Source organism: Cryptomeria japonica, unplaced genomic scaffold, assembly GCF_030272615.1.
Source record: "Cryptomeria japonica unplaced genomic scaffold, Sugi_1.0 HiC_scaffold_1832, whole genome shotgun sequence".
Lineage (NCBI taxonomy): Eukaryota > Viridiplantae > Streptophyta > Pinopsida > Cupressales > Cupressaceae > Cryptomeria > Cryptomeria japonica.
The window spans coordinates 1,950-19,852 of record NW_026730110.1 but is presented as its reverse complement, the minus strand read 5'-3'; the positions used below and the strand labels follow the sequence as shown (position 1 = coordinate 19,852).

General features: G+C 62.6%; 2 non-coding genes across 2 annotated transcripts; both read right to left on the bottom strand.

Moving 5' to 3' along the window:
• Positions 1-7,804: 7,804 nt before the first annotated feature.
• LOC131873484 (5S ribosomal RNA) lies at positions 7,805-7,923 on the bottom strand. The gene has a single exon (XR_009371422.1). It is a non-coding gene; the product is annotated as a 5S ribosomal RNA (ribosomal RNA).
• A 7,805-nt stretch (positions 7,924-15,728) lies between these two features.
• LOC131873483 (5S ribosomal RNA) lies at positions 15,729-15,847 on the bottom strand. Its single transcript, XR_009371421.1, has one exon. It is a non-coding gene; the product is annotated as a 5S ribosomal RNA (ribosomal RNA).
• Between the last annotated feature and the right edge of the window lie 2,056 nt (positions 15,848-17,903).

The window sequence follows — 17,903 nt, the reverse complement described above, 5'->3', positions numbered from 1 at the left end:
GTTATGAGCTTGTCGCAGTGTGTACTTAGCAAACCGCGACCCACGTGCGAATCCACCCCGGCCACCCACCCCCGTCGAGGTGCACACCCTCCCTCGCGAAGTGCGCCCCGTTCGCCAAGTGTGAGCCCTGCCCGGGTGCGCGCACCTTGCTAGGGCGTCGGGTGTGCACCCGGCCCGGCCTACGTGCGTGCACCTGGAGGGGGCGTCGTGTGCGTGCAGTGTCCCGTCTGCAACGCGGTGCCCACACACCACCTCGGGCGCAACGACCTGCGCTCACATGTGGGCCGAGTGCACCTTGGTGCATGTTCGGGGCGCCTCGGGTGCACGCTCGATCTTGCCCCGGTGCACCAAGGCGCTCGGTTTGCCCCGGGTGCGCACTTGGTGCAAGGTGGGCACCCAAAATAGGGATCAAGCACCAAAACACAAGTTTCGGGATGCAAAATGGGACCCAAGGACCACAAATGCGTTCCAAGACCCATGATGGGTCCACGAGAACAAAAATGTGTTCCGAGACTTAATAAACAAATATTGGGTTTTAGGAGAAGAAACATGCTCTGATGCCCAAAACGAGAATCGACCCCGAAAAGGCCACAGGCCAAAAGTGGGATGCGAGACAAAAAAAAATGGGACCCGAGGACCAAAATTGGGTTCCCAGGTCGAAGACAGGGCAACCGGACAAGAAACGACCTCTAAGGCTCGAAATGAGTCCCGACGACTAAAACTTGACAAGAAGCACCCATCAGGCACCCAACTCGACACCCATGGGATGCCGACCCACCCGGGCTTCCACCTAGCACACCTTGGCACCCACCCACCCTCGCACCCAACCTCGCACCCAACTTAGCACCTTTGAACCCACATTGGCACTCACCCTGACCCTGGCACCTTGGAACCCACATTGGCACTCACCTTGACCCTGGCACCCACCTTTGCACTCACCTTGGGACCCACCCTGGCTCCCACCTCGGCACCCACCCAGACACCCACCTTGGTTCCTTGGCACCCACCTTGGATCCTTGGCACCCACCCCGACACCCACCTTGGCACGCAACTTGGCTACTTGCCACCCACCTTGGCTCCTTGACGCCCACCCCGACAACCACCCCGTGACCTACCCTGGCTAGGGTTGGTGCACACCCACCCTGGTGCCCACCTTGGCACCCACCCTATGACCCACCTTGGCACGCACCTTAGTACCCACCCCGTTACCCACCCTAGGACCCACCCCGTGACCCACCTTGGCCAGGGTGGGTGCCTTGGTGCGCACAACTTGCCTGGGCTGCACACCAGGGCGGGCTCAAGATGGCACCCGCGTTCCGTTTTTTTCACTATCTTTCAAAACGGAAATTTTAAAATCTCATTTTTTTCTTTTTTTTGCCTTTTCTGGAAATTAGTGAAGGCAGCGCATCAAAGGTGCGCAATGCTGGTGCGAACCCGGGAGCGCTCCGATGTGTGCTCCAAGGTGCGGCGTGCACGAAGTCCGAGCCCGGTTTGCCCCGGGTGCGCACCTCGCGTGCACCTTCGCCGGGGTGAGCACCTTGGCTGGGTTGCGCGCCCTGGTGCGTACCAAGGAGCGCTCTGAAGTGTGCTCCAAGGTGCGGCGTGCACGAAGTCGGAGCCCGGTTTGCCCCGGGTGTGCACCTCGGGTGCGCACCTCGCGTGCACCTTCGCTGCGGTGGGCACCTTGGCTGGGTTGCGCGCCTTGGTGGGCACCATGCAGTGCACGAAGTCGGAGCCCGGTTTGCCCCGGGCGCGCACCTCCGCCAGGGTGGGCACCTTGGTGCGCACAACTTGCCTGGGCTGCGCATCAGGAAGGGCTCAAGATGGCACCCGCGTTCCGTTTTTTTCACTATCTTTCAGAACGGAAATTTTAAAATATCGTTTTTTTTTGCCTTTTCTGGAAATTAGTGAAGGCAGCGCATCAAAGGTGCGCAACGCTGGTGCGAACCTGGGAGCGCTCCGATGTGTGCTCCAAGGTGCGGCGTGCACGAAGTCGGAGCCCGGTTTGCCTCGGGTGCGCCCTGGTGGGCACCATGGTGCGCACCAAGGAGCGCTCCGAAGTGTGCTCCAAGGTGCGGCCTGCACGAAGTCGGAGCCCGGTTTGCCCCGGGTGTGCACCTCGGGTGGGCACCTTGGTGCGCATGCCTTGCCTGGGCTGCGCACCAGGGCGGGCTCAAGATGGCACCCGCGTTCCTTTTTTTTCACTATCTTTCAAAACGGAAATTTTAAAATCTCATTTTTTTTTGCCTTTTTCTGGAAATTAGTGAAGGCAGCGCATCAAAGGTGCGCACCTCGCTGCCCACCACGGTGCGCAACGCCGGTGGGCACCCGGGAGTGCTTCGAAGTGTGCTCCAAGGTGCTGCGTGCACGTTGTCGGAGCCCGGTTTGCCCCGGGTGCGCACCTCGCGTGCACCTTCGTCGGGGTGGGCACCTTGGCTTGGTTTGCCCCGGCTGCGCTCCGAAGCGGGGTTATTGGAGCGCCGCCTCTTTTTTTGTCGGAGCGTTTGGTGGGGTTTCTCGCATTGGCTCTTCCGAGGCCCGGTTGCCACCCTGGCGCGCACGAAGTCGGAAGTAGGGTTAATTGCCCGGGTGCGCACCTTTGCCAGGGTGGCACCTTACCTGGGCTGCGCACCAGGGCGGGCTCAAGATGGCACGCGCGTTCCGTTTTTTTCACTATCTTTCAAAACGGAAATTTTAAAATCTCCTTTTTTTTTTGCCTTTTCTGGAAATTAGTGAAGGCAGCGCATCAAAGGTGCGCACCTCGCTGCCCACCTTGGTGTGCTCTGAGGTGCGCACCCGGGAGCGCTACGAAGTGTGCTCCAAGGTGCGGCGTGCACGTTGTCGGAGCCCGGTTTGCCCCGGGTGCGCACCTCGCCTGCACCTTGGCCGGGGTGGGCACCTTGGCTGGGTTTGCCCAGGGTGCGCTCCGAAGCGGGGTTACTGGAGCGCCCCCTCTTTTTTTGTCAGAGAGTTTGGTGGGGTTTCTCGCATTGGCTCTTCCCAGGCCCGGTTGTTGGGTGCGCTCCCACCCTGGCGCGCGCGAAGTTGGAAGTTGGGTTAATTGCCCGGGCGCGCACCTTCGCCAGGGTGGGCACCTTGGTGCGCAAACCTTGGCTGGGCTGCGCACCAGGGCGGGCTCAAGATGGCACCAGCATTCCCTTTTTCTCACTATCTTTCAAAACGGAAATTTTAAAATCTCGTTTTTTTTTTGCCTTTTATGGAAATTAGTGAAGGCATCGCATCAAAGGTGCGCACCTCGCTGCCCACCTTGGTGTGCTCCGAGGTGCCCACCACGGTGCGCAACGCCGGTGCGAACCCGGGAGCGCCCCGATGTGTGCTCCAAGGTGCGGCGTGCACGAAGTCGGACCCCGGTTTGCCCCGGGTGCGCACCTCGCGTGCACCTTGGTGCGCACACCTTGGCTGGGTTGCGCGGCCTGGTGGGCACCATGGTGCGCACCAAGGAGCGCTCCGAAGTGTGCTCCAAGGTGCGGCGTGCACGAAGTCGGAGCCCGGTTTGCCCCGGGTGCGCACCTTCGCCGCGGTGGGCACCATGGCGTGCACGAAGTCGGAGCCCGGTTTGCCCCGGGTGCGCACCTCGCGTGCACCTTCGCCGGGGTGGGCACCTCGGCTGGGTTGCGCGCCCTGGTGCGCACCAAGGAGCGCTCTGAAGTGTGCTCCAAGGTGCGGCGTGCACGAAGTCGGAGCCCGGTTTGCCCCGGGTGTGCACCTCGCGTGCACCTTCGCTGCGGTGGGCACCTTGGCTGGGTTGCGCGCCTTGGTGGGCACCATGCAGTGCACGAAGTCGGAGCCCGGTTTGCCCCGGGCGCGCACCTCCGCCAGGGTGGGCACCTTGGTGCGCACAACTTGCCTGGGCTGCGCACCAGGAAGGGCTCAAGATGGCACCCGCGTTCCGTTTTTTTCACTATCTTTCAGAACGGAAATTTTAAAATATCGTTTTTTTTTGCCTTTTCTGGAAATTAGTGAAGGCAGCGCATCAAAGGTGCGCAACGCTGGTGCGAACCTGGGAGCGCTCCGATGTGTGCTCCAAGGTGCGGCGTGCACGAAGTCGGACCCCGGTTTGCCCCGGGTGCGCACCTCGCGTGCACCTTGGTGCGCACACCTTGGCTGGGTTGCGCGCCCTGGTGGGCACCATGGTGCGCACCAAGGAGCGCTCCGAAGTGTGCTCCAAGGTGCGGCGTGCACGAAGTCGGAGCCCGGTTTGCCCCGGGTGCGCACCTCGCGTGCACCTTCGCCGCGGTGGGCACCATGGCGTGCACGAAGTCGGAGCCCGGTTTGCCCCGGGTGCGCACCTCGCGTGCACCTTCGCCGGGGTGGGCACCTTAGTGTGCAGACCTTGGCTGGGTTGCGCGCCCTGGTGGGCACCATGGTGCGCACCAAGGAGCGCTCCGAAGTGTGCTCCAAGGTGCGGCCTGCACGAAGTCGGAGCCCGGTTTGCCCCGGGTGTGCACCTCGGGTGGGCACCTTGGTGCGCATGCCTTGCCTGGGCTGCGCACCAGGGCGGGCTCAAGATGGCACCCGCGTTCCTTTTTTTTCACTATCTTTCAAAACGGAAATTTTAAAATCTCATTTTTTTTTGCCTTTTTCTGGAAATTAGTGAAGGCAGCGCATCAAAGGTGCGCACCTCGCTGCCCACCACGGTGCGCAACGCCGGTGGGCACCCGGGAGTGCTTCGAAGTGTGCTCCAAGGTGCTGCGTGCACGTTGTCGGAGCCCGGTTTGCCCCGGGTGCGCACCTCGCGTGCACCTTCGTCGGGGTGGGCACCTTGGCTGGGTTTGCCCCGGCTGCGCTCCGAAGCGGGGTTATTGGAGCGCCGCCTCTTTTTTTGTCGGAGCGTTTGGTGGGGTTTCTCGCATTGGCTCTTCCGAGGCCCGGTTGCCACCCTGGCGCGCACGAAGTCGGAAGTAGGGTTAATTGCCCGGGTGCGCACCTTTGCCAGGGTGGGCACCTTACCTGGGCTGCGCACCAGGGCGGGCTCAAGATGGCACGCGCGTTCCGTTTTTTTCACTATCTTTCAAAACGGAAATTTTAAAATCTCCTTTTTTTTTTGCCTTTTCTGGAAATTAGTGAAGGCAGCGCATCAAAGGTGCGCACCTCGCTGCCCACCTTGGTGTGCTCTGAGGTGCGCACCCGGGAGCGCTACGAAGTGTGCTCCAAGGTGCGGCGTGCACGTTGTCGGAGCCCGGTTTGCCCCGGGTGCGCACCTCGCCTGCACCTTGGCCGGGGTGGGCACCTTGGCTGGGTTTGCCCAGGGTGCGCTCCGAAGCGGGGTTACTGGAGCGCCCCCTCTTTTTTTGTCAGAGCGTTTGGTGGGGTTTCTCGCATTGGCTCTTCCCAGGCCCGGTTGTTGGGTGCGCTCCCACCCTGGCGCGCGCGAAGTTGGAAGTTGGGTTAATTGCCCGGGCGCGCACCTTCGCCAGGGTGGGCACCTTGGTGCGCACACCTTGGCTGGGCTGCGCACCAGGGCGGGCTCAAGATGGCACCAGCATTCCCTTTTTCTCACTATCTTTCAAAACGGAAATTTTAAAATCTCGTTTTTTTTTTGCCTTTTATGGAAATTAGTGAAGGCATCGCATCAAAGGTGCGCACCTCGCTGCCCACCTTGGTGTGCTCCGAGGTGCCCACCACGGTGCGCAACGCCGGTGCGAACCCGGGAGCGCCCCGATGTGTGCTCCAAGGTGCGGCGTGCACGAAGTCGGACCCCGGTTTGCCCCGGGTGCGCACCTCGCGTGCACCTTGGTGCGCACACCTTGGCTGGGTTGCGCGGCCTGGTGGGCACCATGGTGCGCACCAAGGAGCGCTCCGAAGTGTGCTCCAAGGTGCGGCGTGCACGAAGTCGGAGCCCGGTTTGCCCCGGGTACGCACCTCGCGTGCACCTTCGCCGGGGTGGGCACCTCGGCTGGGTTGCGCGCCCTGGTGCGCACCAAGGAGCGCTCCGAAGTGTGCTCCAAGGTGCGGCGTGCACGAAGTCGGAGCCCGGTTTGCCCCGGGTGCGCACCTTCGCCGCGGTGCGCACCATGGCGTGCACGAAGTCGGAGCCCGGTTTGCCCCGGGTGCGCACCTCGCGTGCACCTTCGGCGGGGTTGCGCGCCCTGGTGGGCACCATGGTGCGCACCAAGGAGCGCTCCGAAGTGTGCTCCAAGGTGCGGCGTGCACGAAGTCGGAGCCCGGTTTGCCCCGGGTGCGCACCTCGCGTGCACCTTCGGCGGGGTTGCGCGCCCTGGTGGGCACCATGGTGCGCACCAAGGAGCGCTCCGAAGTGTGCTCCAAGGTGCGGCGTGCACGAAGTCGGAGCCCGGTTTGCCCCGGGTGCGCACCTCGCGTGCACCTTCGCCGCGGTGGGCACCATGGCGTGCACGAAGTCGGAGCCCGGTTTGCCCCGGGTGCGCACCTCGCGTGCACCTTCGCCGGGGTGGGCACCTCGGCTGGGTTGCGCGCCCTGGTGCGCACCAAGGAGCGCTCCGAAGTGTGCTCCAAGGTGCGGCGTGCACGAAGTCGGAGCCCGGTTTGCCCCGGGTGCGCACCTCGCGTGCACCTTCGCCAGGGTGGGCACCTCGGTGCGCACACCTTCTCAATGTTTTCTTGCCTTTTCTGGAAATTGGTGAAGGCAGCGCATCAAAGGTGCGCACCTCGGTGTGCTCCGAGGTGCGAACCCGAGAGCGCTCCGAGGTGCCCACGAAGTCGAAAGTCGGGTTAATTGCATTGTTTTCCCCGGGTGCGCTCCGAGGTGCGCAACATCGGCGCGCACCAAGGAGGGCTCCGAAGTGTGCTCCAAGGTGCGCACGATGGCGTGCACCTCTGGTGCGCACGATTCGGAGCTCGGTTTGACCGGGGTGCGCACACCTTGGCTGGGTTGCGCACCTTTTGTGCGCTCCAAGGTGCGCACGAAGTCGGAGCTCGGTTTGCCCCGGGTGCGCACCTTCGCCAGGGTGCGCACCTTGATGCGCACGCCTTGGCTGGGCTGCGCACCTTGGTGGGCGCCATGGTGCGCACCTTTCGTGCGCTCCAAGGTGCGCACGAAGTCGGAGCTCGGTTTGCCCCGGGTGCGCACCTTGGTGGGCGCCATGGTGCACTCCGAGGTGCCCAAGATTGGTGCGCACCAAGGAGCGCTCCGAAGTGCGCTCCAAGGTGCGCGCGAAGTCGAAAGTTGGGTTAATTGTCCGGTTTGCCTCGGGTGCGCACCTTGCGTGCACCTTCGCCAGGGTGGGCGCCTTGGTGCGCACACCTTGGCTGGGCTGCGCACACCTTGGCACCCGCGTTTCCTTCATTTTAAATTTTTTTTTTTTACAATCTCTCAAGTGGGAAATTCTATAATCTCAACTTTTTTTGCCTTTTCAGGAAACTTTTGAATGGAGCGCATCATTGGTGCGCTCCGAAGTGTGCTCCAAAGCTCTCTCCAGCTGCGTGCACCTGCCCCGGCCGCGCACCCGGCCCCGCCCAGCTTCGCTCACCTGTCCCGGGCGTCTGGTGCGGAACCTTAGAGTAAGAAACATCACCGTGCACCTTGGCCAACGTGCGCGACTCGACCGAGCGCGCACTGGCCGAGGTGCACACCGATTTCACCTGGGTGCGCGCGCAGCACCTCGGGCGCACCGGGGTGCGCGCACAACGCCCGGGTTGCACCGTGGCCTGTGTGCTCGGGGCGCCTCGGGTGCGCGCTCGGTGTCGCCCCCGCGCGCGCGGTAGTGCGGGCAGCGCACCCCGGCCCGGCCCGGCCCCGACGAGAACGCAAACGGGCAAAAGGTTTATTCAAATAGCATTGCGACGCCCGGCGAAAAACTAAAAAAGGGTGCAACACCGGGACTTCCCGGGAGGTCACCCATCCCAGTACTACTCCGGCCCAAGCGCGCTTAACTGCGGAGTTCTGATGGGATCCGGTGCACTAACGCTGGTATGATCGCACCCGTTATGAGCTTGTCGCAGTGTGTACTTAGCAAACCGCGACCCACGTGCGAATCCACCCCGGCCACCCACCCCCGTCGAGGTGCACACCCTCCCTCGCGAAGTGCGCCCCGTTCGCCAAGTGTGAGCCCTGCCCGGGTGCGCGCACCTTGCTAGGGCGTCGGGTGTGCACCCGGCCCGGCCTACGTGCGTGCACCTGGAGGGGGCGTCGTGTGCGTGCAGTGTCCCGTCTGCAACGCGGTGCCCACACACCACCTCGGGCGCAACGACCTGCGCTCACATGTGGGCCGAGTGCACCTTGGTGCATGTTCGGGGCGCCTCGGGTGCACGCTCGATCTTGCCCCGGTGCACCAAGGCGCTCGGTTTGCCCCGGGTGCGCACTTGGTGCAAGGTGGGCACCCAAAATAGGGATCAAGCACCAAAACACAAGTTTCGGGATGCAAAATGGGACCCAAGGACCACAAATGCGTTCCAAGACCCATGATGGGTCCACGAGAACAAAAATGTGTTCCGAGACTTAATAAACAAATATTGGGTTTTAGGAGAAGAAACATGCTCTGATGCCCAAAACGAGAATCGACCCCGAAAAGGCCACAGGCCAAAAGTGGGATGCGAGACAAAAAAAAATGGGACCCGAGGACCAAAATTGGGTTCCCAGGTCGAAGACAGGGCAACCGGACAAGAAACGACCTCTAAGGCTCGAAATGAGTCCCGACGACTAAAACTTGACAAGAAGCACCCATCAGGCACCCAACTCGACACCCATGGGATGCCGACCCACCCGGGCTTCCACCTAGCACACCTTGGCACCCACCCACCCTCGCACCCAACCTCGCACCCAACTTAGCACCTTTGAACCCACATTGGCACTCACCCTGACCCTGGCACCTTGGAACCCACATTGGCACTCACCTTGACCCTGGCACCCACCTTTGCACTCACCTTGGGACCCACCCTGGCTCCCACCTCGGCACCCACCCAGACACCCACCTTGGTTCCTTGGCACCCACCTTGGATCCTTGGCACCCACCCCGACACCCACCTTGGCACGCAACTTGGCTACTTGCCACCCACCTTGGCTCCTTGACGCCCACCCCGACAACCACCCCGTGACCTACCCTGGCTAGGGTTGGTGCACACCCACCCTGGTGCCCACCTTGGCACCCACCCTATGACCCACCTTGGCACGCACCTTAGTACCCACCCCGTTACCCACCCTAGGACCCACCCCGTGACCCACCTTGGCCAGGGTGGGTGCCTTGGTGCGCACAACTTGCCTGGGCTGCACACCAGGGCGGGCTCAAGATGGCACCCGCGTTCCGTTTTTTTCACTATCTTTCAAAACGGAAATTTTAAAATCTCATTTTTTTCTTTTTTTTGCCTTTTCTGGAAATTAGTGAAGGCAGCGCATCAAAGGTGCGCAATGCTGGTGCGAACCCGGGAGCGCTCCGATGTGTGCTCCAAGGTGCGGCGTGCACGAAGTCCGAGCCCGGTTTGCCCCGGGTGCGCACCTCGCGTGCACCTTCGCCGGGGTGAGCACCTTGGCTGGGTTGCGCGCCCTGGTGCGTACCAAGGAGCGCTCTGAAGTGTGCTCCAAGGTGCGGCGTGCACGAAGTCGGAGCCCGGTTTGCCCCGGGTGTGCACCTCGGGTGCGCACCTCGCGTGCACCTTCGCTGCGGTGGGCACCTTGGCTGGGTTGCGCGCCTTGGTGGGCACCATGCAGTGCACGAAGTCGGAGCCCGGTTTGCCCCGGGCGCGCACCTCCGCCAGGGTGGGCACCTTGGTGCGCACAACTTGCCTGGGCTGCGCATCAGGAAGGGCTCAAGATGGCACCCGCGTTCCGTTTTTTTCACTATCTTTCAGAACGGAAATTTTAAAATATCGTTTTTTTTTGCCTTTTCTGGAAATTAGTGAAGGCAGCGCATCAAAGGTGCGCAACGCTGGTGCGAACCTGGGAGCGCTCCGATGTGTGCTCCAAGGTGCGGCTGTGCACGAAGTCGGAGCCCGGTTTGCCTCGGGTGCGCCCTGGTGGGCACCATGGTGCGCACCAAGGAGCGCTCCGAAGTGTGCTCCAAGGTGCGGCCTGCACGAAGTCGGAGCCCGGTTTGCCCCGGGTGTGCACCTCGGGTGGGCACCTTGGTGCGCATGCCTTGCCTGGGCTGCGCACCAGGGCGGGCTCAAGATGGCACCCGCGTTCCTTTTTTTTCACTATCTTTCAAAACGGAAATTTTAAAATCTCATTTTTTTTTGCCTTTTTCTGGAAATTAGTGAAGGCAGCGCATCAAAGGTGCGCACCTCGCTGCCCACCACGGTGCGCAACGCCGGTGGGCACCCGGGAGTGCTTCGAAGTGTGCTCCAAGGTGCTGCGTGCACGTTGTCGGAGCCCGGTTTGCCCCGGGTGCGCACCTCGCGTGCACCTTCGTCGGGGTGGGCACCTTGGCTTGGTTTGCCCCGGCTGCGCTCCGAAGCGGGGTTATTGGAGCGCCGCCTCTTTTTTTGTCGGAGCGTTTGGTGGGGTTTCTCGCATTGGCTCTTCCGAGGCCCGGTTGCCACCCTGGCGCGCACGAAGTCGGAAGTAGGGTTAATTGCCCGGGTGCGCACCTTTGCCAGGGTGGCACCTTACCTGGGCTGCGCACCAGGGCGGGCTCAAGATGGCACGCGCGTTCCGTTTTTTTCACTATCTTTCAAAACGGAAATTTTAAAATCTCCTTTTTTTTTTGCCTTTTCTGGAAATTAGTGAAGGCAGCGCATCAAAGGTGCGCACCTCGCTGCCCACCTTGGTGTGCTCTGAGGTGCGCACCCGGGAGCGCTACGAAGTGTGCTCCAAGGTGCGGCGTGCACGTTGTCGGAGCCCGGTTTGCCCCGGGTGCGCACCTCGCCTGCACCTTGGCCGGGGTGGGCACCTTGGCTGGGTTTGCCCAGGGTGCGCTCCGAAGCGGGGTTACTGGAGCGCCCCCTCTTTTTTTGTCAGAGAGTTTGGTGGGGTTTCTCGCATTGGCTCTTCCCAGGCCCGGTTGTTGGGTGCGCTCCCACCCTGGCGCGCGCGAAGTTGGAAGTTGGGTTAATTGCCCGGGCGCGCACCTTCGCCAGGGTGGGCACCTTGGTGCGCAAACCTTGGCTGGGCTGCGCACCAGGGCGGGCTCAAGATGGCACCAGCATTCCCTTTTTCTCACTATCTTTCAAAACGGAAATTTTAAAATCTCGTTTTTTTTTTGCCTTTTATGGAAATTAGTGAAGGCATCGCATCAAAGGTGCGCACCTCGCTGCCCACCTTGGTGTGCTCCGAGGTGCCCACCACGGTGCGCAACGCCGGTGCGAACCCGGGAGCGCCCCGATGTGTGCTCCAAGGTGCGGCGTGCACGAAGTCGGACCCCGGTTTGCCCCGGGTGCGCACCTCGCGTGCACCTTGGTGCGCACACCTTGGCTGGGTTGCGCGGCCTGGTGGGCACCATGGTGCGCACCAAGGAGCGCTCCGAAGTGTGCTCCAAGGTGCGGCGTGCACGAAGTCGGAGCCCGGTTTGCCCCGGGTGCGCACCTTCGCCGCGGTGGGCACCATGGCGTGCACGAAGTCGGAGCCCGGTTTGCCCCGGGTGCGCACCTCGCGTGCACCTTCGCCGGGGTGGGCACCTCGGCTGGGTTGCGCGCCCTGGTGCGCACCAAGGAGCGCTCTGAAGTGTGCTCCAAGGTGCGGCGTGCACGAAGTCGGAGCCCGGTTTGCCCCGGGTGTGCACCTCGCGTGCACCTTCGCTGCGGTGGGCACCTTGGCTGGGTTGCGCGCCTTGGTGGGCACCATGCAGTGCACGAAGTCGGAGCCCGGTTTGCCCCGGGCGCGCACCTCCGCCAGGGTGGGCACCTTGGTGCGCACAACTTGCCTGGGCTGCGCACCAGGAAGGGCTCAAGATGGCACCCGCGTTCCGTTTTTTTCACTATCTTTCAGAACGGAAATTTTAAAATATCGTTTTTTTTTGCCTTTTCTGGAAATTAGTGAAGGCAGCGCATCAAAGGTGCGCAACGCTGGTGCGAACCTGGGAGCGCTCCGATGTGTGCTCCAAGGTGCGGCGTGCACGAAGTCGGACCCCGGTTTGCCCCGGGTGCGCACCTCGCGTGCACCTTGGTGCGCACACCTTGGCTGGGTTGCGCGCCCTGGTGGGCACCATGGTGCGCACCAAGGAGCGCTCCGAAGTGTGCTCCAAGGTGCGGCGTGCACGAAGTCGGAGCCCGGTTTGCCCCGGGTGCGCACCTCGCGTGCACCTTCGCCGCGGTGGGCACCATGGCGTGCACGAAGTCGGAGCCCGGTTTGCCCCGGGTGCGCACCTCGCGTGCACCTTCGCCGGGGTGGGCACCTTAGTGTGCAGACCTTGGCTGGGTTGCGCGCCCTGGTGGGCACCATGGTGCGCACCAAGGAGCGCTCCGAAGTGTGCTCCAAGGTGCGGCCTGCACGAAGTCGGAGCCCGGTTTGCCCCGGGTGTGCACCTCGGGTGGGCACCTTGGTGCGCATGCCTTGCCTGGGCTGCGCACCAGGGCGGGCTCAAGATGGCACCCGCGTTCCTTTTTTTTCACTATCTTTCAAAACGGAAATTTTAAAATCTCATTTTTTTTTGCCTTTTTCTGGAAATTAGTGAAGGCAGCGCATCAAAGGTGCGCACCTCGCTGCCCACCACGGTGCGCAACGCCGGTGGGCACCCGGGAGTGCTTCGAAGTGTGCTCCAAGGTGCTGCGTGCACGTTGTCGGAGCCCGGTTTGCCCCGGGTGCGCACCTCGCGTGCACCTTCGTCGGGGTGGGCACCTTGGCTGGGTTTGCCCCGGCTGCGCTCCGAAGCGGGGTTATTGGAGCGCCGCCTCTTTTTTTGTCGGAGCGTTTGGTGGGGTTTCTCGCATTGGCTCTTCCGAGGCCCGGTTGCCACCCTGGCGCGCACGAAGTCGGAAGTAGGGTTAATTGCCCGGGTGCGCACCTTTGCCAGGGTGGGCACCTTACCTGGGCTGCGCACCAGGGCGGGCTCAAGATGGCACGCGCGTTCCGTTTTTTTCACTATCTTTCAAAACGGAAATTTTAAAATCTCCTTTTTTTTTTGCCTTTTCTGGAAATTAGTGAAGGCAGCGCATCAAAGGTGCGCACCTCGCTGCCCACCTTGGTGTGCTCTGAGGTGCGCACCCGGGAGCGCTACGAAGTGTGCTCCAAGGTGCGGCGTGCACGTTGTCGGAGCCCGGTTTGCCCCGGGTGCGCACCTCGCCTGCACCTTGGCCGGGGTGGGCACCTTGGCTGGGTTTGCCCAGGGTGCGCTCCGAAGCGGGGTTACTGGAGCGCCCCCTCTTTTTTTGTCAGAGCGTTTGGTGGGGTTTCTCGCATTGGCTCTTCCCAGGCCCGGTTGTTGGGTGCGCTCCCACCCTGGCGCGCGCGAAGTTGGAAGTTGGGTTAATTGCCCGGGCGCGCACCTTCGCCAGGGTGGGCACCTTGGTGCGCACACCTTGGCTGGGCTGCGCACCAGGGCGGGCTCAAGATGGCACCAGCATTCCCTTTTTCTCACTATCTTTCAAAACGGAAATTTTAAAATCTCGTTTTTTTTTTGCCTTTTATGGAAATTAGTGAAGGCATCGCATCAAAGGTGCGCACCTCGCTGCCCACCTTGGTGTGCTCCGAGGTGCCCACCACGGTGCGCAACGCCGGTGCGAACCCGGGAGCGCCCCGATGTGTGCTCCAAGGTGCGGCGTGCACGAAGTCGGACCCCGGTTTGCCCCGGGTGCGCACCTCGCGTGCACCTTGGTGCGCACACCTTGGCTGGGTTGCGCGGCCTGGTGGGCACCATGGTGCGCACCAAGGAGCGCTCCGAAGTGTGCTCCAAGGTGCGGCGTGCACGAAGTCGGAGCCCGGTTTGCCCCGGGTACGCACCTCGCGTGCACCTTCGCCGGGGTGGGCACCTCGGCTGGGTTGCGCGCCCTGGTGCGCACCAAGGAGCGCTCCGAAGTGTGCTCCAAGGTGCGGCGTGCACGAAGTCGGAGCCCGGTTTGCCCCGGGTGCGCACCTTCGCCGCGGTGCGCACCATGGCGTGCACGAAGTCGGAGCCCGGTTTGCCCCGGGTGCGCACCTCGCGTGCACCTTCGGCGGGGTTGCGCGCCCTGGTGGGCACCATGGTGCGCACCAAGGAGCGCTCCGAAGTGTGCTCCAAGGTGCGGCGTGCACGAAGTCGGAGCCCGGTTTGCCCCGGGTGCGCACCTCGCGTGCACCTTCGGCGGGGTTGCGCGCCCTGGTGGGCACCATGGTGCGCACCAAGGAGCGCTCCGAAGTGTGCTCCAAGGTGCGGCGTGCACGAAGTCGGAGCCCGGTTTGCCCCGGGTGCGCACCTCGCGTGCACCTTCGCCGCGGTGGGCACCATGGCGTGCACGAAGTCGGAGCCCGGTTTGCCCCGGGTGCGCACCTCGCGTGCACCTTCGCCGGGGTGGGCACCTCGGCTGGGTTGCGCGCCCTGGTGCGCACCAAGGAGCGCTCCGAAGTGTGCTCCAAGGTGCGGCGTGCACGAAGTCGGAGCCCGGTTTGCCCCGGGTGCGCACCTCGCGTGCACCTTCGCCAGGGTGGGCACCTCGGTGCGCACACCTTCTCAATGTTTTCTTGCCTTTTCTGGAAATTGGTGAAGGCAGCGCATCAAAGGTGCGCACCTCGGTGTGCTCCGAGGTGCGAACCCGAGAGCGCTCCGAGGTGCCCACGAAGTCGAAAGTCGGGTTAATTGCATTGTTTTCCCCGGGTGCGCTCCGAGGTGCGCAACATCGGCGCGCACCAAGGAGGGCTCCGAAGTGTGCTCCAAGGTGCGCACGATGGCGTGCACCTCTGGTGCGCACGATTCGGAGCTCGGTTTGACCGGGGTGCGCACACCTTGGCTGGGTTGCGCACCTTTTGTGCGCTCCAAGGTGCGCACGAAGTCGGAGCTCGGTTTGCCCCGGGTGCGCACCTTCGCCAGGGTGCGCACCTTGATGCGCACGCCTTGGCTGGGCTGCGCACCTTGGTGGGCGCCATGGTGCGCACCTTTCGTGCGCTCCAAGGTGCGCACGAAGTCGGAGCTCGGTTTGCCCCGGGTGCGCACCTTGGTGGGCGCCATGGTGCACTCCGAGGTGCCCAAGATTGGTGCGCACCAAGGAGCGCTCCGAAGTGCGCTCCAAGGTGCGCGCGAAGTCGAAAGTTGGGTTAATTGTCCGGTTTGCCTCGGGTGCGCACCTTGCGTGCACCTTCGCCAGGGTGGGCGCCTTGGTGCGCACACCTTGGCTGGGCTGCGCACACCTTGGCACCCGCGTTTCCTTCATTTTAAATTTTTTTTTTTTACAATCTCTCAAGTGGGAAATTCTATAATCTCAACTTTTTTTGCCTTTTCAGGAAACTTTTGAATGGAGCGCATCATTGGTGCGCTCCGAAGTGTGCTCCAAAGCTCTCTCCAGCTGCGTGCACCTGCCCCGGCCGCGCACCCGGCCCCGCCCAGCTTCGCTCACCTGTCCCGGGCGTCTGGTGCGGAACCTTAGAGTAAGAAACATCACCGTGCACCTTGGCCAACGTGCGCGACTCGACCGAGCGCGCACTGGCCGAGGTGCACACCGATTTCACCTGGGTGCGCGCGCAGCACCTCGGGCGCACCGGGGTGCGCGCACAACGCCCGGGTTGCACCGTGGCCTGTGTGCTCGGGGCGCCTCGGGTGCGCGCTCGGTGTCGCCCCCGCGCGCGCGGTAGTGCGGGCAGCGCACCCCGGCCCGGCCCGGCCCCGACGAGAACGCAAACGGGCAAAAGGTTTATTCAAATAGCATTGCGACGCCCGGCGAAAAACTAAAAAAGGGTGCAACACCGGGACTTCCCGGGAGGTCACCCATCCCAGTACTACTCCGGCCCAAGCGCGCTTAACTGCGGAGTTCTGATGGGATCCGGTGCACTAACGCTGGTATGATCGCACCCGTTATGAGCTTGTCGCAGTGTGTACTTAGCAAACCGCGACCCACGTGCGAATCCACCCCGGCCACCCACCCCCGTCGAGGTGCACACCCTCCCTCGCGAAGTGCGCCCCGTTCGCCAAGTGTGAGCCCTGCCCGGGTGCGCGCACCTTGCTAGGGCGTCGGGTGTGCACCCGGCCCGGCCTACGTGCGTGCACCTGGAGGGGGCGTCGTGTGCGTGCAGTGTCCCGTCTGCAACGCGGTGCCCACACACCACCTCGGGCGCAACGACCTGCGCTCACATGTGGGCCGAGTGCACCTTGGTGCATGTTCGGGGCGCCTCGGGTGCACGCTCGATCTTGCCCCGGTGCACCAAGGCGCTCGGTTTGCCCCGGGTGCGCACTTGGTGCAAGGTGGGCACCCAAAATAGGGATCAAGCACCAAAACACAAGTTTCGGGATGCAAAATGGGACCCAAGGACCACAAATGCGTTCCAAGACCCATGATGGGTCCACGAGAACAAAAATGTGTTCCGAGACTTAATAAACAAATATTGGGTTTTAGGAGAAGAAACATGCTCTGATGCCCAAAACGAGAATCGACCCCGAAAAGGCCACAGGCCAAAAGTGGGATGCGAGACAAAAAAAAATGGGACCCGAGGACCAAAATTGGGTTCCCAGGTCGAAGACAGGGCAACCGGACAAGAAACGACCTCTAAGGCTCGAAATGAGTCCCGACGACTAAAACTTGACAAGAAGCACCCATCAGGCACCCAACTCGACACCCATGGGATGCCGACCCACCCGGGCTTCCACCTAGCACACCTTGGCACCCACCCACCCTCGCACCCAACCTCGCACCCAACTTAGCACCTTTGAACCCACATTGGCACTCACCCTGACCCTGGCACCTTGGAACCCACATTGGCACTCACCTTGACCCTGGCACCCACCTTTGCACTCACCTTGGGACCCACCCTGGCTCCCACCTCGGCACCCACCCAGACACCCACCTTGGTTCCTTGGCACCCACCTTGGATCCTTGGCACCCACCCCGACACCCACCTTGGCACGCAACTTGGCTACTTGCCACCCACCTTGGCTCCTTGACGCCCACCCCGACAACCACCCCGTGACCTACCCTGGCTAGGGTTGGTGCACACCCACCCTGGTGCCCACCTTGGCACCCACCCTATGACCCACCTTGGCACGCACCTTAGTACCCACCCCGTTACCCACCCTAGGACCCACCCCGTGACCCACCTTGGCCAGGGTGGGTGCCTTGGTGCGCACAACTTGCCTGGGCTGCACACCAGGGCGGGCTCAAGATGGCACCCGCGTTCCGTTTTTTTCACTATCTTTCAAAACGGAAATTTTAAAATCTCATTTTTTTCTTTTTTTTGCCTTTTCTGGAAATTAGTGAAGGCAGCGCATCAAAGGTGCGCAATGCTGGTGCGAACCCGGGAGCGCTCCGATGTGTGCTCCAAGGTGCGGCGTGCACGAAGTCCGAGCCCGGTTTGCCCCGGGTGCGCACCTCGCGTGCACCTTCGCCGGGGTGAGCACCTTGGCTGGGTTGCGCGCCCTGGTGCGTACCAAGGAGCGCTCTGAAGTGTGCTCCAAGGTGCGGCGTGCACGAAGTCGGAGCCCGGTTTGCCCCGGGTGTGCACCTCGGGTGCGCACCTCGCGTGCACCTTCGCTGCGGTGGGCACCTTGGCTGGGTTGCGCGCCTTGGTGGGCACCATGCAGTGCACGAAGTCGGAGCCCGGTTTGCCCCGGGCGCGCACCTCCGCCAGGGTGGGCACCTTGGTGCGCACAACTTGCCTGGGCTGCGCATCAGGAAGGGCTCAAGATGGCACCCGCGTTCCGTTTTTTTCACTATCTTTCAGAACGGAAATTTTAAAATATCGTTTTTTTTTGCCTTTTCTGGAAATTAGTGAAGGCAGCGCATCAAAGGTGCGCAACGCTGGTGCGAACCTGGGAGCGCTCCGATGTGTGCTCCAAGGTGCGGCGTGCACGAAGTCGGAGCCCGGTTTGCCTCGGGTGCGCCCTGGTGGGCACCATGGTGCGCACCAAGGAGCGCTC